This window comes from Drosophila takahashii, chromosome 3R (genome assembly GCF_030179915.1).
Source record: "Drosophila takahashii strain IR98-3 E-12201 chromosome 3R, DtakHiC1v2, whole genome shotgun sequence".
Lineage (NCBI taxonomy): Eukaryota > Metazoa > Arthropoda > Insecta > Diptera > Drosophilidae > Drosophila > Drosophila takahashii.
In genome coordinates, this window is record NC_091681.1 from 25,564,187 (window position 1) to 25,588,698 (window position 24,512).

The 24,512-nt window shown below is 32.5% G+C and overlaps 3 long non-coding RNA genes across 4 annotated transcripts; 1 reads left to right on the forward strand and 2 right to left on the reverse strand.

Moving 5' to 3' along the window:
- The first annotated feature begins 1,765 nt into the window (after nt 1-1,765).
- LOC138913613 (uncharacterized) lies at nt 1,766-15,578 on the forward strand. The gene is made up of 2 exons (XR_011419408.1): nt 1,766-2,454; nt 3,168-15,578. It is a non-coding gene; the product is annotated as an uncharacterized lncRNA (long non-coding RNA).
- An 856-nt stretch (nt 15,579-16,434) lies between these two features.
- LOC138911807 (uncharacterized) lies at nt 16,435-20,136 on the reverse strand. Of its 2 annotated transcripts, XR_011419410.1 has the most exons (5): nt 20,117-20,136; nt 19,636-20,027; nt 17,159-19,578; nt 16,781-17,102; nt 16,435-16,724 (listed from the first exon to the last, which is right to left on the reverse strand). It is a non-coding gene; the product is annotated as an uncharacterized lncRNA (long non-coding RNA). The 2 variants fall into 2 exon arrangements; XR_011419409.1 differs by lacking the exon at nt 20,117-20,136 and having other exon boundaries at nt 16,436-16,724; nt 19,636-20,032.
- A 937-nt stretch (nt 20,137-21,073) lies between these two features.
- On the reverse strand, nt 21,074-24,236 carry LOC108061821 (uncharacterized). Its single transcript, XR_011419413.1, has 4 exons — nt 24,207-24,236; nt 23,730-24,143; nt 21,310-23,672; nt 21,074-21,253 (listed from the first exon to the last, which is right to left on the reverse strand). It is a non-coding gene; the product is annotated as an uncharacterized lncRNA (long non-coding RNA).
- Between the last annotated feature and the right edge of the window lie 276 nt (nt 24,237-24,512).

Consider the following 24,512-nt stretch of genomic DNA (forward strand, 5'->3'; position numbering starts at 1 on the left):
AAACCCAAACCCAAACACAAAGGCACACCTACGCCTCCACTTGGGATTCATATTCATCATATGCTCATTTCGGGCCCCCTTCATAAATACGTTTATTATGCCATTTGACTTCTGGCCATTGTTTGTTGCGTGCCAGCCTGCGGCAGGAAACAAAACAAAACGGAAAGCAACAAGGGGACCGCATGGCGTATACGCAATTTCCGTGATGCCCCATTATGCTGGCGCTTTTGTTGCCTCTCGTGTCAATTGCTTTCGCCTGTCCGTTTGTTTATGATTATGTGGCTCTTCCTTGCAATTGTTCCTTGTGCAACTTGGCTTTATGGCCGAACATGGAGATCCTTCCGCTTATTTTCAGAGTCCGGACATTGCTTAAGCTGGGTCGGCAATTAAATCTCTGTCGACCGATACAAAATAATCCAAACTTTGCATACTTTTTGTTTGAAGTTTAATGGCAGTTTTCAAGTTTCGCAGCTCGGCTCGTTAGCATTTAGTTGGCGCTCCAAGCTGAGCACTCTGTTGCTCAAGGATGTTGCTTCTCGGGAACGGAACTCACTCGCACAGAAAATCACTCACTCAATCCAGTCAGAGTCGGCGATACCCACCCTCTCGCTCTCTTTTCAAGGAGTGAGGACATCCCACCCCGAGGTCGATTAAGCGCAGGATGCGCGTGCGTTTGCAACAGCTGGCTTTCCTGCTCAGCCAGCGGCCAAAGGTTCAAAAACCTTGTGTTTGGTTCAGCACTCGCAAACATTTGGCCACTCGCCAGCATACACTGAAAGGATTCGGGGGTGGTTTTCTAACCTTTCGAAATCTGAGCAATAGCACACATTATGAGGGTTTCAATGCGCAAGTAGGTAGATCGTTGTAAACCGGATTATAGGGGGATAGGAAATAAATGCAGGCAGCTGAAAGTATTCAGGAGTATAGTAATTTTTTTTAATATTCAAAGAAAGAAATATATTATTGTTATATATTTTAAATATTTTCTAACTAAATGCCTAATAATAAAGTATGTTATTTTTTATTTTAAACATATTGCATGTGGTTGTTTGACCAAACATCGATAAACATCAGTTTTTGGTGGTGTAGAGAATACAGCGCCATTTACTTATATCTACATATGGCCGTTTTTGGTACTTAATTTATGACATTTTAGTTTGACATGTATTTTACATAGTACAACATAGTGTTTAATACATAAATTATCGTAATTTGTTCTCTAATTAATTTAATATCTTTACGTATATATGTTCAAACAATGTTAATAAAATGAAGAACAAAATTCGTTTAATTCATATTCATATTAAACGCAGCTTAAATAAATAGAGAATAAACCTTGTGGAATATTCCACATGTAAAGTGACAACTCTGAGTCAATACGAACTAGTGTTCTCTCTTACTAAAATCGTAAATTTTCTGTCTCCCTCTGGAAATTTCCAATTAACACTAAACAACAAGATTAGATTAGCAACTGGTTTTAGTAGGATCTTAAAATAATTAAAATTAAAACTTACAAAATGACACAATTCTAAATTTCGCGTTTTGAGTTTAGACTTTTACTAATAGTAACTCTGAGCTGCTAGTAATATTGGGTTTAGATAACCCAACTTATGAACAGAATATGAGAAAAAAAAAAGAAAATTAATGTTCCAAAAAATACAGAAAAATGTTTTAACAATTTGTATGTATGCATCTCTGAAATCCATTAGCATGTGCAGTAGTTTCTAGAACCCAGGCTCGAACAAAAGAGGAATATCCGGCTTAACAACAAATCCCATGAATTGAGGGTAGTTTTTGTAGCATAGTGATATAGAAACTCGTGAGAAACCAGGCCGAGGCACGTAGACCGCGATATGAAGTAGTGTGTACTCGTTCCAACCCCAATGCCAGAGACCCGAGAGACTGGCAGATGGTTCGGGAAGCCAACGGATGGGTATAAATAGGGCCGCCTCGCCCGGAGAACGTCACTCTCGCAGGAAAAGTGTTCAAGTGCAGTCAACAGTGTAGCTGAATAAAAAAACCAGTTTAAATTAGTACAAAGAAAATTTCACTCTTGCAGTTCGCAAGCAGTAATTGTATCCAAATATGGAAAAGTGTAAAAATCGTGTCGCACCAGACGAGCAGCAGTACGAGTATTGCAAAATGACGCCAGGGCCCACGTAGTATTTGTCCACGTCGGGCATTATTTGCTCTCGAGTTGGAAACAAAGAAAAAAACCAGACGCAGACCCACTGGAAAAGATGTGAATTAGTCATCGATTTTGCTGGTCAGAGCGAATGGTGAATTTCGCAATGCGGCAGGCAGTTTTTGGCAGTCGATTTTCGCTAGAAAGTGACCCACTAGGCAGTCTGAGGCAGAAATCCAGGATATGCGGTACTGGGACCCCACTATCTGAGTGCCGAATGGCGATGGCCCTGATCTGCGGATTTGATAAATTGGGATAGGAAGCCAGAGGTATACATACACAGCGGCGAAACCAGCGTGTTCTTCTATAATTCTATTCGTAATCGTAAGCCCAACCTAAGCCTAAGTCGTAGTTTATAACCACACATCGACCTTCGGCGAAAAGCGTTTTCAAACGTCGCCATCGAGCGTTATTCCTTCTGCAGCCATTGCAATTTCATCGTCTTGCGTAACCCGGGAATAAATGTTTCCCTAGTATTTCACATTTCTATGTACCCAAGTCGAAAGTTCTCGATTCTCGTTTACAACCCCCGGATCGAAAGGCCACCAACTGGCTCGCTCTCTAAAAATAGCGTACTCATACGCCCCGTTGGCGTCTCTCTCTACCTCTCGGGTATACACATTTCTACAGATACATACGTATATATTCAGAGCCCCCATACATATGGATGTATAGTAATTGGACGGCAACGGCAGCTGCGCAAAAACCACTGTGGCGTAAATAACCCCGCGCTCTTTGTTTGCCTTCCCCAACGTTTTATGGTAACGATCCATAGTATATATGTATTTTCACAGCGGAAAACTTTCCAGCCTGACTTTGTTCCATCACGTCACGTCTGTCGCTTCTATTGGCATTCTAAACTAGCTCGTAGTTGTTTTAACATTTACCTAGCTGTTAATCTTATTTGTAACCATCTCTCTATATGCAACTCTGCCATACCACTTAACCAAGCAATATGTATTTCTTTCTCTAAACTTTATAGTTGGGCGTTGAAAGTTGATATCGATCCGTGAAAAGTCGATACCCTGCGCGAGCATGGGTCGGCTAATGGGTGCTGAAAATGCACTCGGCCCGATTGCAGCGTTTTTGCGAAAGCTGTGTCTGCGACCGTGACTGTGATTACGTATATGATATATGTACATATCTAGTGTCCGGGGTCGCGGACCAGCCAGGGTGCTCGATTCTGTCAGATTGATTGTGCGGATTGTGTTATAGGAACACTGGTGTATCGACTTCTCTGCTCCACTAAGGGTGAACGGGAACCCGAAACCGAAAGGCCTTCTGTTGCTAACTATCATCGAACAAGTTCCGTATCGGGCAGACATACGTGGCAGCATATTGAATCCGTATCCGTTCAATGACACATCGTCTCTGGATTAGTAATTGAATCAACGAGGTCGGAATCGAATACGAATACCCCGCCAGTTGGTTGTAAACATTAATTTTGTTCTTATATTCAGTTGTAAAGTCAATACGGAAGTTATTTCCAACAACAATGTGTCACTTATGTTCTTAAATACCAGAAACTGTTTAAATTTTTTGTTTTTGTACACTTCACCAAATTAGAATTACCTGTACCGATGTAAAATTACTTGTTGAACCACAACAAAAATAGAAAAAATGAATAACAAAAGAGCTCCGTAATGGAAAGGCCACAGAAAAAGTGAATAAAAAATTCAAAAGTTCCAAAAATAAATTTCGAAACATTTGCTCGTCATATTTTTTATTTCAAGCTTAGATGCGATTTCAGTTATACCATCGAACTTAAACGTAGCGTTACCAGAATAGTCCCACGGAGGAAGGGCCCTTATATCAACGTGCCAATAGTCTTCGTCTCACACACAAATTACTCTGATGTTTTCAAACCAAGTCGAAAAATCGGGCCAAGTGTCTGCATAAAAAGGAAGGGCCAATGATCTCTGTTGAACGCTAAAAGTTTGTATTGGAAAGAGTATTCGAATGTTTAAAAGATCAGCTTAAAAGTACGTATATTGCAATTTATATTTCTCAACATTTTTAGGATAACATCAATACGTTTTTTCTAAGAATAATCCACGACATAAAATCTCTCCATTTGGCGGTATCAATAACTTTGAACTACAATACATATTAATACCAATAAATATAATAAAACAATATTTTTTTAATGAAATAAACAATGTTCAATAAATCTTATATACAAAACCATTCATACGTTTAAAAAAAACCCAAATAAATCTTCCTTCGATTGAACAATTTATTCTTGTGGTAAAAACAAATACACAAATATTTATAATAATTCAATAGCTAAAATAAGTTAACTACCTTTATATAAAAAATACTACAGGTTTTAAACAAAGAGGTTTTAAACTAATACTTTTAAAAATTATTGACTGAAAATTGTAGGTAGGACTCTCACTCGTAATTAATGAGTGGTGTAATGTTCTCAATAAAAACTAAAGAAAATAGGTAGGATCTTCTTAAGGTAAATGGTATACAAATCAAATTCAAATACAAATAAACACTGAATAATGTTCAAATTGGTAGGTAGGAATTTTCTTCTTATGTCAAAAGGTAAAAATCCAGAAAACCCAATCGGTATAAAAATAAAATATGATTAGGCAGGGTGTGTTATAAAAGTATCCCCATTTAAAATCGTGTATTAAAAAAAAAAAATGCTTAAATTGGTAGGTAGGACTATAAAACCATACGGTATTCACTCCTAAATGAGGTGCTGATTAATTTTCTCAACAAAAACCCAAAAAAAAGGTAGTATCGTAATGACTCTCTTCTTATAGTAAAAGGTAAACAAATCGAGAAACCCCAAATCGGTATAAAATTAAAATATGATTGGGCAGGGTGTGTTATAAAAGTATTCCCATTTAAAATAGTGTATTTCCCAGAAGGACTCTCCTAGGGATTAATGTGTGATGTAATTTTCTCGACAGAAACTAAAGAAAATAGGTAGGATCGTATAATGTGTTTTAAATTATCTGTCCAAACGAATAAAATACAATTAGGCAGGGTGTGTTAAAAAAGTATTTCCATTTAAAATAGTGTATTTATAAAAACTGAAAAATGTTTAAATTTGTAGGTAGGACTATCAAAAAATACGGTATTCACTTGTGAATAATGTGAGGTATAACTTTTTTAACAAAAAATTAAAAAATTAGGTTGGATCGTACTGACTATCTTCCTATGGTAAAAGGTAAACAAATCAATAAAACCGAAATCGGTGTAAACAATAATTGTAATTAGGCAGGGTGTGTTATAAAAGTATCCCCATTTATAATCGTGTATTTCCCAAAACTGAAAAATTAATAAATTGGTAGGTAGGACTCCTCTCGTGAATGCTTTGCGGAACAATTTTCTCAAATTATCTGTCGTAAAGACTTTCTTCCTATGGTAAAAATTAATAAAACCGAAATCGGTATAAACAATAATTGTAATTAGGCAGGGTATGTTATAAAAGTATCCCCATTTATAATCGTGTATTTCCCAAAACTGAAAAATTAATAAATTGGTAGGTAGGACTCCTCTCGTGAATGCTTTGCGGAACAATTTTCTCAAATTATCTGTCGTAAAGACTTTCTTCCTATGGTAAAAATTAATAAAACCGAAATCGGTATAAACAATAATTGTAATTAGGCAGGGTATGTTATAAAAGTATCCCCATTTATAATCGTGTATTTCCCAAAACTGAAAAATTAATAAATTGGTAGGTAGGACTCCTCTCGTGAATGCTTTGCGGTACAATTTTCTCAAATTATCTGTCGTAAAGACTTTCTTCCTATGGTAAAAATTAAAGAAATCAATAAAACCGAAATCGGTATAAAAAATTAAATATGATTAGGCAGGGTGTGTTATAAAAGTATTCCCATTTAAAATCGTGTATTTCCCAAAACTGAAAAATTAATAAATGGGTAGGTAGGACTCCTCTCGTGAATGCTTTGCGGTACAATTTTCTCAAATTATCTGTCGTAAAGACTTTCTTCCTATGATAAAAAATAAAAAAAATTAATAAAACCGAAATCGGTATAAAAAGTAAAATATGATTAGGCAGGGTGTGTTATAAAATTATTCTTAATTAGAATCTTGTATTTCCCAAAACTGAAAAATTAGTACGATTCTCAAAACATACGATATTCACTCGTGAATGATTTTTTCTCAACAAAACTACAACAAAATAGGTAGGATCGTATACTTTACTACAAATTATCTGTCTTAAAGACTCTCTTCTTATGGTAAAGGGTAAAGAAATCAATAAAACCGAAATCGGTATAAAAAATAAAATATAATATAATGGTATAAAAGTATTCCCATTTAAAATCGTGTATTTCCCAAAACTGAAAAATTAATAAATTGGTAGGTAGGACTCCTCTCGTGAATGCTTTGCGGTACAATTTTCTCAAATTATCTGTCTTAAAGACTCTCTTCTTATGGTAAAAATTAAAGAAATTAATAAAACCGAAATCGGTATAAAAAATAAAATATGATTAGGCAGGGTGTGTTATAAAATTATTCTTAATTAGAATCTTGTATTTCCCAAAACTGAAAAATTAGTACGATTCTCAAAACATACGATATTCACTCGTGAATGATTTTTTCTCAACAAAACTACAACAAAATAGGTAGGATCGTATACTTTACTACAAATTATCTGTCTTAAAGACTCTCTTCTTATGGTAAAGGGTAAAGAAATCAATAAAACCGAAATCGGTATAAAAAATAAAATATAATTAGGCAGGGTGTGGTATAAAAGTAATCCCATTTAAACCCGTGCATTTCCAAAAACTGAAAAATTAATAAATTGGTAGGTAGGACTCCCCTCGTAAATGATTTGCGGTATAATTTTCTCAAAAAAAAACTACAACAAAAAAGGTAGGATCGTATAATTTTCTACAAATTATCTGTCATAAAGACTCTCTTCTTATGGTAAAAGGTAAACAAATCAATAAAATCCAAATCGGTATAAAAAATAAAATATGATTACGCAGGTTGTGTTATATGAGTATTCTTATTTAAAATCTTGTATTTCCCAAAACTGAAAAATTACTACGGTTCTCAAAACATACGATATTCACTCGTGAATGATTTTTTTTCTCAACAAAACTACAACAAAATAGGTAGGATCGTATAGTTTACTACATATTATCTGTCTTAAAGACTCTCTTCTTATGGTAAAAGGTAAAGAACTCAATAAAACCGAAATCGGTATAAAAATAAAATATGATTAGGCCGGGTGTGTTAAAAAAGTATTCCCAGTTTAAATCGTGTATTTCCAAAAACTGAAAAATTACTACGGTTCTCAAAACATACGGTATTCACTCGTAAATGATTTTTTCTCAGCAAAATAGGTAGGATATTGGTAGGTAGGACTCTCAAAACAAACGGTAATCAGTCGTTAATGAGGTGGGGTCAAATTTTCTCAACAAAACTCAAAAAATTGGTAGGTTCGTATAATTTATATTACATTATCTGTCGTAATGACTCTGTTCTTGTGGTAGAAGGTTAATAAATCCAGAAAACCAAATCGGTATAAAATTACATATGATTAGGCAGGGTGTTTTATAAAAACATTCCCATTTAAAAACAAATAAACGACAAATACAAATAGACACTGAATAATGTTTAAATTGATAGGTAGGAGTCTCACAACATACGATATTCCCTCGTGAATTAGGTGCTGTTTAATTTTCTCCACAAAAACTCAAAAAATAGGTAGGATCGTAATGAGTCCCTTCTTATAGTTAAAGGTAAAGAAATCCAGAAAACCCAAATCGGTATAAAAATAAAATATTATTAGGCAGGGTGTGTTATAAAAGTATCCCCATTTAAAATCGTGTATTTCCTAAAACTGAAGAATTAATAAGTTGGTAGGTAGGACTCCCCTCGTGAATGATTTGCGGTATAATTTTATCAACAAAAACTACAAAAAATAGGTAGGATCGTACAATTTACATTATCTGTCTTTATGAATCTCTTCCTATGGTAAATGGTGTGCAAATCAAATCCGATATAGGTATAACATAGTAAAATATGATTAGGCAGGGTATGTTATAAAAGTTTTCCCATTTAAAATCGGGTATTTCCAAGAACTGAAAAATTAATAAATTGGTAGCTAGGACTCCCCTCGTGAATGATTTGCGGTATAATATCTCAAAAAGAAACTACAACAAAATAGGTAGGATCGTATAATTTTTTACAAATTATCTGTCGTAAAGACTTTTTTCTTATGGTAAAAGGTAAACAAATCAATAAAATCCAAATCGGTATAAAAAATAAAATATGATTAGGCAGGGTGTTTCCCAAAACTGAAAAATTAGTACGATTCCCAAAACATACGGTATTCACTCGTGAATAATTTTTTTCTCAACAAAATAGGTAGGATAGGTAGAATGTTGGTAGGTAGGACTCTCAAAACAAACGGTAATATTCTCAACAAAACTCAAAAAATAGGCAGGTTCGTATAATTTATTCTACATTATCTTTCGTTATGACTCTGTTCTCTAAAAATAAAATATGATTAGGCAGGGTGTGTTAAAAAGTATTCCCATTTCAAATTGTGTATTTTCAAAAACTGAAAAATTAATAAATTGGTAGGTAGGACTCCCCTCGTGAATGATTTGCGGTATAATTTTCTCAAAAAAACTTCAACAAAATAGGTAGGATCGTAAAATTTTCTACAAATTATCTGTCGTAAAGACTTTCTTCTTATGGTAAAAGGTAAACAAATCAATAAAATCCAAATCGGTATAAAAAATAAAATATGATTAGGCAGGGTGTGTTATAAAAGTATTATTATTTAAAATCTTGTATTTCCCAAAACTGAAAAATTAGTACGATTCCCAAAACATACGGTATTCACTCGTGAATAATTTTTTTCTCAACAAAATAGGTAGGATGTTGGTAGGTAAAACTCTCAAAACAAACGGTAATCAGTCGTTTATGAGGTGCGGTCTAATTTTCTCAACAAAACTCAAAAAATAGGTAGGTTTGTATAATTTATTTTACATTATCTTTCGTTATGACTCTATTCTCTAAAAATAAAATATGATTAGGCAGGGTGTGATATAAGTATTCCCATTTCAAATCGTATTTCCAAAAACTGAAAAATTAATATTGGTAGGTAGGACTCCCCTCGTGAATGATTTGCGTACAATTTTCTCAACAAAAACTACAACAAAATAGGTAGGATCATATAAACAAAATCGGTATAAAAATAAAATATGATTAGGCAGGGTGTGTTATAAAAGTATTTAAAATCAAATAAACGACAAATACAAATAAACACTGAATAATGTTTAAATTGATAGGTAGGACTCTCAGAACATACGATATTCCCTTCTGATAGTAAAAAGTAAACAATTCCAGAAAACCCAAATCGGTATAAAAATAAAATATGATTAGGCAAGGTGTGTTATAAGTATTCCCATTTCAAATCGTGTATTTCCAAAAACTGAAAAATTAATAAATTGGTAGGTAGGACTCCCCTCGTGAATGATTTGCGTTTAATTTTCTCAACAAAAACTACAACATTATCTGTCTTAAAGACTCTCTTCTTATGGTAAAAGGTAAATGAATCAATAAAACCGAAATCGGTATAAAAAATAAAATATGATTAGGCAGGGTGTGTTATAAAAGTATTCCCATTTAAAATCGTTTATTTCCCAAATCTAAAAAATTAGTACGATTCTCAAAACATACGGTATTCACTTGTAAATGATTTTTTTCTCAACAAAATAGGTAGGATAGGTAGAATGTTGGTAGGTAGGATTCTCAAAACAAACGGTAATATTCTCAACAAAACTCAAAAAATAGGCAGGTTCGTATAATTTATTCTACATCATCTTTCGTTATGTCTCTGTTCCCTAAAAATAAAATATGATTAGGCAGGGTGTGTTATAAAAGTTTTCCCATTTAAAATGGGGTATTTCCAAAAACTTAAAAAATTCATAAATTTGTAGGTAGGACTCCCCTCGTGAATGATTTGCGGTATAATTTTATCAACAAAAACTACAAAAAAATAGGTAGGATCGTACAATTTACATTATCTGTCTTTATGAATCTCTTCCTATGGTAAATGGTGTGCAAATCAAATCCGATATAGGTATAACATAGTAAAATATGATTAGGCAGGGTATGTTATAAAAGTATTGCCATTTAAACCGTGTATTTATAAAAACCTGAATAAAGTTTAAATTGGTAGGTAGGTCTCTCAAAACATACGATATTCACTCGTGAATAAGGTGCGGTCTAATTTTCTAAAAAAAAACTAAAAAAAGGTAGGATCGCATAATTTATTCTACATTATCTGTCGTAATGACTTTTTTTTGTGTTAAAAGGTAAAAAAAACCTAAACCGGTCTAAAACTAAAATATGATTAGGCAGGGTGTGTTAGAAAAGTATTCCCATTTAAAATCGTGTATTTTCAAAAACTAAAAATTTATAAATTGTTAGGTTGGTCTCCCCTCGTGAATGATTTGTGGTCTAATTTTCTCAACAAAACTCAAAAGATAGGTAGGATCGTATAATTTGTTCTGCATTATCTGTCGTAATGACTCTGTTCTTGTGGTAAAAGGTTAATAAATCCAGAAAACCAAATCGGAATAAAAATAAAATATGATTAGGCAGGGTGTGTTGTAAAAGTGTTCCTATTTAAAATCGTGTATTTCGAAAAACTGAAAAATTATTAAATTGGTAGGTAGGACTCCCCTCGTGCATGATTTGCGGTAGAATTTTCTCAACAAAAATTACAACAAAATAGGTAGGATCGTACAATTTACTCCAAATTATCTGTCTTAAAGACTCTCTTCTTATGGTAAGAGGTAAATAAATCAATAAAACCAAAATCGGTATAAAAAATAAAATATGATTAGGCAGGGTGTGTTATAAAAGTATTCTTATTTAAAATCTTGTATTTCCCAAAACTGAAAAATTAGTACGATTCTCAAGACATACGATATTCTCTCGTGAATGAGAGAATACCAAAACAAAATAGGTAGGATCGTATAGTTTACTCCACATTATATGTCGTTAATAATTTCTTCCTATGGTAAATGGTGTGCAAATCAAAACCCATATATGAATAAAAAAAAATATGATTAGGCAGGTTATCTTATAAAATTATTCCCATTCAAAATCGTGTATTTATAAAACTGAATAAAGTTTAAATTGGTAGGTAGGACTCTCAAAACAAACGGTAATCAGTCGTGAATAAGGCGCGGTCTAATTTTCTCAACAAAACTCAAAAAATAGGTAGGTTCGTATAATTTATTCTACATTATCTGGTTAAAAGGTTAATAAATCCAGAAAACCAAAATCGGTATTAAAATAAAACATGATTAGGCAGGGTGTGTTATAAAAGTATTCCCATTTAAATTCGTGTATTTCCAAAATCTGAAAAATTAATAAATTGGTAGGTAGGACTTCCCTCGTGAATGATTTGCGGTATAATGTTCTCAACAAAAACTACAACATTATCTGTCTTAAAGACTCTCTTCTTATGGTAAAATGTAAAGAAATCAATAAAACTGAAATCGGTATAAAAATAAAATATAATTAGGCAGGGTTTGTTATAAAATTATTTCCATTTAAGTATTCTAAAACATACGGTATTCACTCGTGAATGATTTTTATCTCAACAAATTAGGTAGGATCGTATAACTTACTACAAGTGATCTGTCGTAAAGGATTTCTTCTTATGGTAAAAGGTAAATAAATCAATAAAACCCAAATCGGTATAAAAAATTAAATATGATTCGGCAAGGTGTGTTATAAAAGTATTCCCATTTCAAATCGTGTATTTCCAAAAACTGAAGAATTAATAAGTTGGTAGGTAGGACTCCCCTCGTGAATGATTTGCGGTATAATTTTATCAACAAAACTCAAAAGATAGGTAGGATCGTATAATTTATTCAACATTATCTGTCGTAATGACTCTGTTCTTGTGTTAAAAGGTTAACAAATCCAGAAAACCCAAATCGGTTTAAAAATTAAATATGATTAGGCAGGGTGTGTTATAAAAATATTCCCATTTGAAATAAGAAGTATTTCCAAAAACTGAAAAAATAGTACGACTCTCAAAACATACAGTATTCTCTCGTGAAAGATGTGCAAAAAATAAATACAAAATAGGCATTATCTGTTGTTACGACGCTTTTCTTATGGTTATAGGTATGCAAATAAAAAAGTTCATATAGGCAAAGAAAAAATTAGATAGTTATAGGCGGGGTGTAATTTTGAAGTTTTTCCTTTCGAAATTGTTTACTCATGAAAAGCGAAAGGAGTAAACAATTTGGTACGGCAATTATGGTATTATTTCCTTAACAAAATTCTGAAAACTTCTTGAAATATTGTTTAAATCTGTTTGACCCTCTCTTAAAAACTTAATTAATTTATTTTATTGTGTATTCAAAAAGCAAAAATGGGTTTCCATTATATTTTAATAATAATAATTTTTATAATAATACAGTTTTTTATGATAATATAGTTTTTTTTTATTTAAAATATACCTTTATAATTGTATCCTTATTTTTTCCACATCAACTATAAAGTAAAAAGGCGCGATATTTATAAATTACTCTAATTATTATCTGTCGAACCGACGCTCTTCTTATGGTAAAAGTTATGCAAATGAAGAAAACCTAAGTAGGTAGTGTGCCGATATTCCCATGTCATTTTTTGTGGTGTTCTAGACTTGTTTTGAAACAGGTAGGATATGCATCACTTGCTACAAATACTATTTACTCCAAGGCTTATCGATTCCCATTGAGATATGAAAGGATTTTAAACGCATAAAAAAGTAAACGTATATAAAAAAAATGTTGGTACCAAAAATTTGTCTTATGATCTTGACTTCATTTTTCAAAATAAAAAATGTTTATGGATAATAAACCAGTAAATACACATTCAAACTGACATTGGCTTTCTATGCTATTAATACCAATATTACATAATATGAAAAAGTCCTTAAAACTTGATGATAACTAAATATGTTTCTTATTAAAAAGTAAAAGAGGACAAATATTAAGAATAACGGATGTCTGAAAGATGAAAATTTATAAAACGGTAACAAAACTAATCTGAATTAATATGTTCTAATAAATATAAACGATCCTGTTGATATTCAAATTCTACAATGCGTTCATAAATATTATTTTATGATCGTTGAGAAACATTCAACTTTATAAACAACTTTATTATCGGCAACCTGAAATGTCGTATAAAAAATCTGTAAAATCTCAATTATCCGACAGAACGATTTTCATCGCTTATTGACATAAACAATATTTAAATCTCATATCTTTGTTATTTTCTATTTTGTTTAAAGGTCGTAAAAAATTTGTACAGCTTTTATTTGTTAATGCGATATATTTTTTCATAACAACTTTCTGTTAGTGTTATAGTTTTAAATATAATATAAATAATAGAAGTTTTTATTTTATTCAAATTTGACAATATTTTTTAATTTGTAATTTGAATAATAAAAATTGCCCCGCACATTTTTGATTTATTAAGCTGTTCAAGTCAATAATGTATAATAAAGTACAAACAAAGGTATATAAAAGTATACATAACATAAAATCACAATTTAAAATACAAATCGATTCACACCAGTAAAAAGAATTTACGGTAACGGCAAATATCGTATTATGACAAATAAAATGCATGTTTGAAATTGGAAGCTCGTACGTTTCCTAAAGATTTCTCAAATGAATGGATTTTTCAAAGCAAACATTGATGTCCCTTATCTTCTTACTTCATCAATAAAAAACATTGAGATGGAAAAACTGAATTCTCAACTGCATCCAAAATTTGATATTTTGATCTTTGCTATAATAGGAATATGGATAAATCTACTAGAAATTATATTTATGCTAAAATTTTCGGCACTTTGAAATGGAAGAATACAATAAATACAATGAAGCAATTCAATAATAGGAATGTTGATAAACCTACTAGAAATGACCTAGGAGCTATCAGGTCAAAAGTTCGGTGCTGGTAAACGTTTTTCCTGAACTGGCAATGGATTTGGATTACGACGACTACAAAATTTCATCCTTTCTACTTTTTTTGAAATGCGTCACCTGAGGCGAATGATACAATTTATTGAATTGTTTTATAAACAAAAACTGAGCAGCATCATTACACATGTATTTATAGTACCCCGAAATGGATTTATTTAACTTTAATTAAAGAGATTGCAAGTATGATTTTTAAATCCTCAATAACAGCTATGAAGTCACTCTGAAAGGTATTTTTGAAAATTCTTCAGTAGTGCTAGCTATTTTTCGTTCTATTTAAAATGCAAATGGGAAACATGCTTTTAAAAAATGTGAGGTAGAAATCATATCCAAAAACTTGCACAAACCACTTTGCCCACCAGGGGTAACTTTCCACTTTATAAAAAATGGGACCTCTTTACTATTAGAAACATTTAACAGGAATGAATGTGAATGTGAATATGAATGTTTATGTTCAGTTTCCGCTTACAAGTATCATATATGTACGTGGCATAACTTATTGAATGAACAAAATACTGGTAGTTAACTGTTTCTGCCCTTTAAAAATAGTTTATCCACAAAAACTTTCCTGTTTGCACGAAATTTTTGTAATATATAAGTATTAAACAAGTGGCAATGAAGACCTAACCTTGTTATTAAAAGGAGAAAAGAATCAAGTTGAATATATTTTTGGATATAATTCCGATGCTTGGGCTTTCATTTCAATCATAACTTAATAAATGGTAAATGATTTGATAGCATTTTGGAATATAAATATGCATATCCCATAGAATATGTACACTTCATATAATGAATACTACCACATTCCATAATTAATACCAGTAGCTGAATTCTCTACCCTCCTACTATTCTACTTGTACGCTCATTATGCTTTTACATAAAATATACATACTTCTACTAAAAATTTCATAGACGATTTGAAAAGAATCTCTAAATGCAACAAATAAAGTTATAAAAGGAAAATGACCAACATTTCGTACGAATTTAAATTTTCCTACACACTTCAAAAGTTAAAAAAATAAAACCCAATAAAATTAATACATTTTCTTCAAAATTTGTTCATCATATTATTATGCATTCGCAAAATATAGTAACACAAATGACTTTCAACTAAATCAATTCCTCCTTTTGTGTTTCTAAAAATTGTGCACTAAACATGCATTGCATTGATATACACATACCTTTGTGTAATACCATTTAATAAAATATAACATTTTACGCTACAGGGAAAATTTTGTTTTTGTGACTATGTCGATATTGACAATTAAAAATGATAAAATCAACACAAGATAAGCAACTGACAATGCGCTAATTTAAAAAAAAAAAAACAGAACAAAAATCATCAAAAAATCCCAAATTTTACAATTTATTGCCCTTTAGACTCCTAATCTTAGGTCCTACTTCTATCGAAGCTTTTTTCTGTGCTTGTATATCACAGTGATTTTCTTTTATGACTAATTTATAATATTAAATATTATTAAATATTGTATGGATGTGGGTTTAGTACGTATTGCTTAACAATGCTATGGCACGAAATTATTTCAAATAAATAATCATATTTATGTCTTGTTTTGAATTAAACTCCTCCACTTTTAACATAATGTATTTTAGCAAAATCCTTTATCAAAAGTTTTTTGTTTGTATTGAACCTGGCGGAACATCCCTATACTTTGTTCTTTTGATTTCATAGAACACCTATATCCAATAATACTAAAAACTTCAAACCCTTTCACATATTTTCGTACGAACAAAAAGCATCAGGTTTTCGGGTGAGGTTTCTGATGCTTTGTCCCTTACATGAATTCCTATATCGGTATTGAAAATGCCACCTAAAAACCTCACCCACCAAATGTATATTCAAAGAGAATAAAATTTCAATAAACTAACGTGACATTAGTCATGTTAACAAAGATGACTGAGGCCCGATGACTCACGACCCTAAAGATGGCATGATGATACTGATGCTTCAAGAAGGATGCGTCACTACGTCTCAGGAATGGAGCTGCGAAAATAAAGTGATTAATAAAGATACATATATTATTCATATTTGTAGTATTCAAGAATAGGTACACATATCCGAAGAACAACGCCATTTAGAGGTTTAAAATTCGAGAAATAAAATTGCTGCTGACCGTTTTCTTTGGAAGAATTCAACTAAACAACCTGGAGAGACGCGTTTGCAAAAAATGGTCCATCAAAATTTGCCAAACGAAAACTTGAATAAATTGTATTACATTATAACCGCACTCTGTTTATTGAAAGATTTTTACATTTGTAACAATTTGGAAAAAGGATTGCAACAGGTTTGTATTATTTATATTAATAACCCTTTAAAATAAGTGTTATTAAGAAAAAAATCATCTAAACTTTGCATATAACTCTTTTTAAAATAATTCACTTTATTTTTATATATTTTTTTCTATTTATTGTGTGTGTTAATTCATCGAAAATCTTCGGGACCCTGCCCAAGTAAAGGTTTTTTCTCTTCTTTGTGAATAGAACACCTTCAAGTATTCATTATTAATATCCTCTATCTGCATGAAAAATATTTTTATTAGGAAAAAATAGAGTTATTATTGTTACTATTTACCTCAAAATCATAGGATTGAATACGAAGTTGTAAAGGTCTCCAAAGTACGGTATCTCTTGTAGTTTGTAGAATTTTATTAACTCCTCTTGCATTTTTTAGTAAGTACATTCATGAAATCTTTATTTATTTCAAGGGTCACGCCACAGTCAGAGCCACAGTTTAATTTCTATCTAATTAGAATGTGTTTAAAAAATTGACATTATTAGTAATACAATGAGCAACTTCCTCCTCCCCAACAGTTCGTGTTAATTTCGTAAGGATGTGTGTAATTATAGATTTGTTTACTGGAGACTATTAAGTATTCATTTTCAATGTCCTCTACCTGCATAAAAAATTTGTTGTTAGACATAAGTTTGAGACATTTTTATTACTACTTACATGATCGTACGATTGTATAAAAAGTTTTAATGGTGTGCGAAGTTCGGAATCCCTTTTAGATCGCAGAATTTTATAAATTTCTTGTGAAATATTTTCTAGTTTCATGAATCCTTCGTTAAATTCCAGGGTCACGTGATCGAGTTTCTCACACTTTCGAAAAATATGCAACACACAATCATTGCTAGCAAAAAAGGTATCTTTTTCGGCTTCATTGCTAGCAAAAAAGTTATATTTGTCAGCCTCATTGCTAGCAAAAAACGTATCTTTTGCGGCTGTACTTAGTTGGCATATTCCAAACCAGTTTTCTTCAGCTATCCGTAGAGACTTAAGTTCAGTTAGTTGGCCTATTTCTGACAAATTGTCACATTCTCTGTTGATAATGATATTCAGAACTGCTAACGATTTGATTTGCGATAGCTCATGGATCTCATCCGAACTTATTATATGCAGTATTTGCAAACTTTCCAAATTTTCATGAGCAAAAGCTCGGAAAAATTCAACTAGCGAACCATCAGCTTTATCAATGATTAGTTCCTTAAGACTTTGTATAGTTGCCAAAACTTCTATTCCCTTTTCAACGCGCAATGAGCATTTTAATGACTGCAGTGTTTCAAGTTCAACCAACAATTTACATTCACTGAAGCCAATATTAAAAGGTAGCTCTAAATTCTGAAGATTGCACAGCGGACTAGGTACCAAATGAATACTCGAAATTTTCAAACTTTTTAGAACTGTTAATTTTGAAATTTCGGTTTGCTCTGAGATGTCGAGAGTTTTGCCTACAATTTCAAGGCGCTGAAGCGCGATTGTATTTTTCGAGGAAAATGCTGTTAGTAATGTCATTAGGGATTGGTTTTGGTTTACGAAAACAATTAGATCTTTAATTTTAGAGCTAGCTAGCTGTGACAATGAATTTTGATCCTGCAATTCGGCAAAAGAGCACTCCAATTTTTTCAGTGATGTTATTCGGGAAACCCTTGAAACCTCTTCAGGCAAAAGCTCCACACTTGCTATTTTTATAGATTGAATTACATTCTTTGCCGCCAGACTGGAAAAAAGCAAAGAGAGAGTTCCAAGTTCATTGGTGTTTATGTTCAACTCTTCGAGTGGGTCAATTCCATGTAAATCTCTTAGAGGACGCGGATGTTTCTTAATAATTTTGAAGTAGGACAATACTTTGGATATGCTATTCAAAGAGTTTACATATATACTCAATTTGGAAATATCCAATTCTTCGATAGAACTTATTTTACTGTTGGCGAATGCTTCTAAAAATCTATTTAGGGACTTGGACTCCGTTTGGCCTGAAATTTGAAGGCTGGTAACGCCATTAAGTTGTGCCAGGGGAGACAGTATATCGGCTGGACAGTCATATTTCATAAAAATATTAAGGGTTTTTTCATAATTCCTTAAGGTTATCTCAAAGTTTTTACAATTTATTTTAGCATGCATCTGACATGTAGATAGCAAGTTCAGAACGAAAAATGATGTATTGGAAACAAGTGAATCATTGACATTGATTTCCAGGTATTGCAGGTTGGTTAATTGGTTTAAAAACTGCAACGAGGAGCAATCGGATAAATAACACTTCAAAAATCGAAGCGACTTTATTTTCGCTAGTTCTATAGACTCTGATCGATCTAAACATATATCACTAATCTTGCATGATGTTAAAGCTAGTGATTCATTTGGTACTAATGATCGAAGGAATTTTGCAATTGAAGTATGCTGCTCAATAAATCCTCCATTAAGTTTTTTTATGACCAAACTTCTCAGCTTGCGTAGCCTTGATAAAAAAGACACTTTGCCAATATCTGAATTTTTTGTTATCATTAAGACGAGCTCTTCTCTGCAACTGTTAAAAACCATGTTCATATTGTTACCAAACGTTGTGGTTACCAGAGATTCTTCTTCTGTACTGCCACCTTGCGTTACTTCGTTGAACTCATACTCCGCCTCAAAAGATATATGGTATGTACTCGATTTAGTTTCGGAATGGTCATGTATGCGCAAGTAAAGTAATGTCTCAAGAGCAGCAAAAGTAATATATCGCTCGCATATGTCATCTCGAATGGATAATCTTAAAGGTGGTAGATTTTGAGGTCTGTGCCATCTTATTAAATCATTAAAAAATACCAATTGAGAACCGCTTTTGTGAATTCCACTGATATTCAACGTTCTTAAACTGGGCAACTGTGTTAGTGGAGCAAATTGGGCAACATCGCTTCCTGGCCTAAGTTCAATGCTTAGCTTTTCAAGATTTTTGCAATGAGGAACGATCTTCGAAATGCTTCCGTTCATTAGTACAGTGCTTTCGAAGAACAACTTTCTTAAACTTGGTAGCGAGCGGCAAATATCCCCCAACGCTTCTGGGGTAATATTAACATTCAGCTTCATAATCGCGGAACATGATAAGGGGCCTTCAAATAAAATTCGTTAAGTCTTTTGTGGAGCTGTATTCAAAAATAATTACTAACCTTTTGTTTCAACATTTGAGTTACAAACCATCTCATTGTGAAAATTCAAATCCACGTTAAATGGTAATCTGTTCTTAATAGAATGCAGATGGGAACTCCAGAAGAGGTCCCTGTTTTGGCTTGATAACTTATTGATGCGCAGATCTATAAGCAGTCTGCTTATCCTACAAGCAACAGCCACCTCAAGTTCATTGTACAGCGTTTTGTAATGTGTTGCAAGCAATTCAAGGAATAACTCGTGGGCCAACACAAAGTTTATTAGATCGTTATAACTTGAAGTGTCATAAGCTTCGCAGTCGGTAATTATGTATTTTATGATCTCCAAGATGCAGTCGGAGTTGAGAGTACAAGCGCCATTCTCGTCCATTTCTTTAGCTTGTCGATGAGGTTCACTTAAATAAACAGATGAAATGGAAATATCGCTTTACACTTTATCGCAAAATAAAATCTTTATTTTTTTCTTTTTTGAAAATAACCAGACCTCTGTTTACTACTTGGCTTCGAAATCAAGACTGAACAATAATGTGTTCATAAAATCCCCAAGTAGGTCAATACAGTACAACTTCTGAAATAAAAACTTTTAAGTACTAAATATTTAATTTTGTACAAATCTTTCATTGTTTTAAATAAAATTAAATGATTTATGAAAATTGTATATAATAAAAGCTAACAGTATTATTAGTATTAAATGTTTCCGGTCAAGAGTTGATGAATTTGTATTTTACTGTACTATAGCTCAGATAAGTAGTATATAAACATGTAAATACATAAAGAAATAATATAAAGTGACTCAGGCTTAAAAATTTCGAACTATGTAGAGCAGCAAAGAAGATTAAAATAAAGTAAAATAATAATGTAAAATCGTATATGGGAGTTTAGAAAGGGAAGCTTTTTTTATTTGGTATATCAAATACTATAGTATAGTAAACTAAGGCCATTGATACGATTGATTTCGATTATAACACAGCAAATATATATTTTTATTAGCTTGTACTTGTATTTATATTAGCTTAAAAAGCAAATCCAAACAAGGTAAGGACACAGTATTCAAAACATTTAACTATTGACAAAAGTTTCATACATTTTTCTTCACACACATAAACCAAGTGGCTCGTACATAATAGAGGTTTTCTTGGCAGTAAAAATTACAGAAGGGAGATTTAAAATGTGTTACTAAATATAACATTACTTATGTATTTTTAAAGCTTTACTTACAAAACGCACTTTTTTTAGGAATTTTATTAGTTAAAATAAAAAGCTTCGATTACGATTTGTGGAAAAGTTCGTAACAAGTATCCTGCTAAGAAACAGGACAGCTGGATTTACCTAGGCGCTGACTAACGCCTCACTTTACACATTCTCTCCCAAACTTCGCCAAATTGGCATACAGCTGCCCCTGGCTGCTTAAAGCCTCTCAGGTTAAAATAAAAACAGGCTATTTAAACCAGAGCCACAGTTTAATTTATTTCTAATTAGATTGTGTTAAAATTTGACATTAATAATAATACGATGAGGATCTTCCTAGTCCCCAACAGTCCGTAAAAAGGTCGCGATCATGTCTGTTATTATAGAGTTGTACACTGGAGACCATTAAGTATTCATTTTCAATGTCCTCTACCTGCATGAAAAAGATTTTATTAGACAAAAGTTTGAGCCATTTTTATTACTACTTACGTGTTCGTACGATTGTATACATAGTTTCAATGGTCTGCGAAGTACGGGATCCCTTATAGATCGCACAATTTTAAAAATTTCTTCTGAAATGTGTCCTACTCCCCTGAGCAGGAGTCCTTCGCTAAATTCCAGAGTCACGTGGTCGAGTTTTTTACACTTTTGAAAAATCGGCAACACAGTATCTTTGCTAGCTAATAATGTATCTCTAATTGCATAGTTTATTTCGAGCAAGTAAATTTCAGCCATACGTAGTGTCTTAAGTTCAGTTAGTTGACCGATTTCTGACAAGTTGTCACATTCTCTTTTAATATCAATATTTAGTTCTGCTAATGATTTTACTTGCGATATCTCATGGATCTCATCCGAACTTATAATTGGTGTATGCAGCTTTTGCAAATTTGTGTGAGCAAAAGGACGGTAAAATTCACTCAGCGAACCTTCTGCCTCAACGATAATCAGTTCTTTGAGACTTTTTATATTGGCCAAGATTTCAGTACCTTTTTCAACTCGGATTGAGCATTTTAACGACTCCAATGCTTCCAGTTCAACCAAACATTTACATTCCCTAAAGCCAATATGAAAATTGAATTCCAATTTCTGAAGATTACACAATGGATTGCGTGCCAAAGCCCAAAGTGAGTCAAAACACGCAATTTGCAAACTTTTTAAAACTGTTAATTTAGAAATGTAGGTGACTTCTAAAATGTCGATGGTTTTGTCTTTAATTTCAAGGTACTGAAGCTCGATTACACTCTTTGAGGAAAATGCTGTTAATATTGTCACTAGAGTTTGGTTTCGATTTTGGTTGAAATGAGTATAATAAAGAACTAGTTCTTTAGTTCTAGAGTTAGCCAGCTCTGACATAGAATATTGATCGTGCAAGTCGGCAAAGGAGCACTCTAATTTTTTCAGGGATCTTATCCGGGAAACTTGTAAAACCTCTTCAGGCGAAAGGTTACCATTTGGTATTTTTATATGTTGAATTACATTCTTTGTCGCCAGATTGGTAAAAAGCGAAGACAGGTTTCCAAATGCATTGGATTTTATGTTCAATTCTTCAAGTTGATTCAAGTTGGCCAACTTCTCAATTCCAGCTAAATCTACGAGGTGGCACGACAGTTTTTTAATGGTTTGAATTTCTGCCACTTTAGATATCCTGTTAAAGAAAGTGTTACCCAATTCGGAAATATCTAATTCTTCGATAGTATTCATTCTATTGGTGGCGAATGCTTCAAAGAATCCATTTAGGGATTGGTCTCCTGAACGGCCTGAAATTTTAAGGCTGGTAACGCCATTAAGTTTTGCCAGGGGAGACAATATATCGGATGCACAGGCGAATTTTAAAAAAATATGTAGGTTTTCCTCATGCTTCATTAAGGTAATATTAACATTTTCGAAAATTATTTTAGCTTGGATCCGACATGAAGATAGCAAATCGAGAACAAACAATGATGTATCGGTATCAAGTGATTCATTGACATTGATTTCCAAGTACTGCAAGTTGGTTAATTGGTTTAAAAACTGCAACGAACTGCAATCGGATAAGTTACACTTCAAAAATAGAAGCGACTTTATTTTTGCAAGTTCTTTGGACTCTGATCGATCCAAATATATATGATTTATCTTGCATGATGTTAAAGCAAGTGATTCATTTGGCACTAATGATCGAAGGAATTCTGCAATTGAAGTGTGCTTTATAAAATTTCTAGAACGATTTTTTATGACCAAACTACTCAGTTTGTGCAGCTTTGATAAAGAAATCATTTGGCTCAAATCCGAGTTTTTACGTATATTTAAAACGAGCTCTTCCTTACAGCTATCAAATTTGATGCTCACATTTTCACCTAAGGTTATGGTTACCATAGATTCATCTATTGGACTGCCATCTTGCGTTAATTCGCTGAATTCATAGGCCGCCTCAAGAGTTATACGGATTTCAGTTAAGTCAGTTATGTGCAATTGTCTTAATGACTCAAGAGCAACAAAAGTAATAGACCGCTCACGTAGATCATCTCGAAAGGAGAATCTTAAAGGTGCTCGATTTTTGGGTATGTAAAATCTTTTTAAATCATTAAAAAAAGTTAATTGGGAATCGCTTTTTTGGAATCCAGTGATATGTAGCGCTTTTAAATTGGGCAACTGTGTCAGTGATGCAAATTGTGCAACATCGCTTCCTGGCCTAAGTTCAATGCTTAGCTTTTCAAGATTTTTGCAATGAGGAACGATCTTTGAAATGTTTCCAATCATTACAGTGCTTTCGAAGGACAACTTTCTTAAATTTGGTATCGAGCGGCAAATATCCACTAATTCTTTTGGGGTAATGTTAGCAATCAATATTATATTGTTCGGTTTTGATGAGGGGCCTTCAAATAAAATTAGTTAGGTTGTTGGTTTGGCTGTGTTTTAAAATTATTACTAACCTGTTTTTCCAACATTTACCTGACACACCGTTTTTTTTTTTTTATTATGGTAAAAATGTAGATCAACGTTGAAAGATATTCTGTCCTTGATAGAATGCAGATGGGATCTCCAGAATAAGTCCCTATTTTGGGTTGATAACCTATTGATGCGCAGATCTATGAGCAGTTGTGTAATCCTGCGAGCAAGTTCATCTTTCAGAATCTCGTACAGCCTTTTGTGATGCGTCGCAAGCAATTCCAGGAATAATTCATGGGCCAACACAAAGCTGATTAAATCGTAATGCTTTGAAGTGTCGTATTCTTCGCAGTCGGTAATTAGGTATTTCATTATCTCCAAAATGCAGTCTTGGTTAAGAATAAAATAGCCATTCTCGTCCATTTCTTTAGCTGATCGGTGACACGAAATTTGCTTTCCTAAATGTCCAGTTATTTAATAAATGAAAATCTTTATTTTTTCCTATTTGAAAATTTCCAAACCTCAGTTCAAACGATGTTTATTACTGTGGGTTGAAATTAAAACTAAACGACAATACGAAAATGTTTTATCACCAAGTTGGTTATTACAGTACATCTTCATAAAAAATGTCAAACTTAAAAAAAAACATTTTTAGCAAATCTTTCATTATTTCAAATAGAATTAAATGAAATTAAAAAATCTACATAATAAAATCATACATTATTATTAGTTTTAAATGCTTCCGGTCAAGAGTTGATGAATTGGAATTTTACTGTACTGTTCCTACGATAAGAAATATATAAATGTCTATACATTAATATATTATA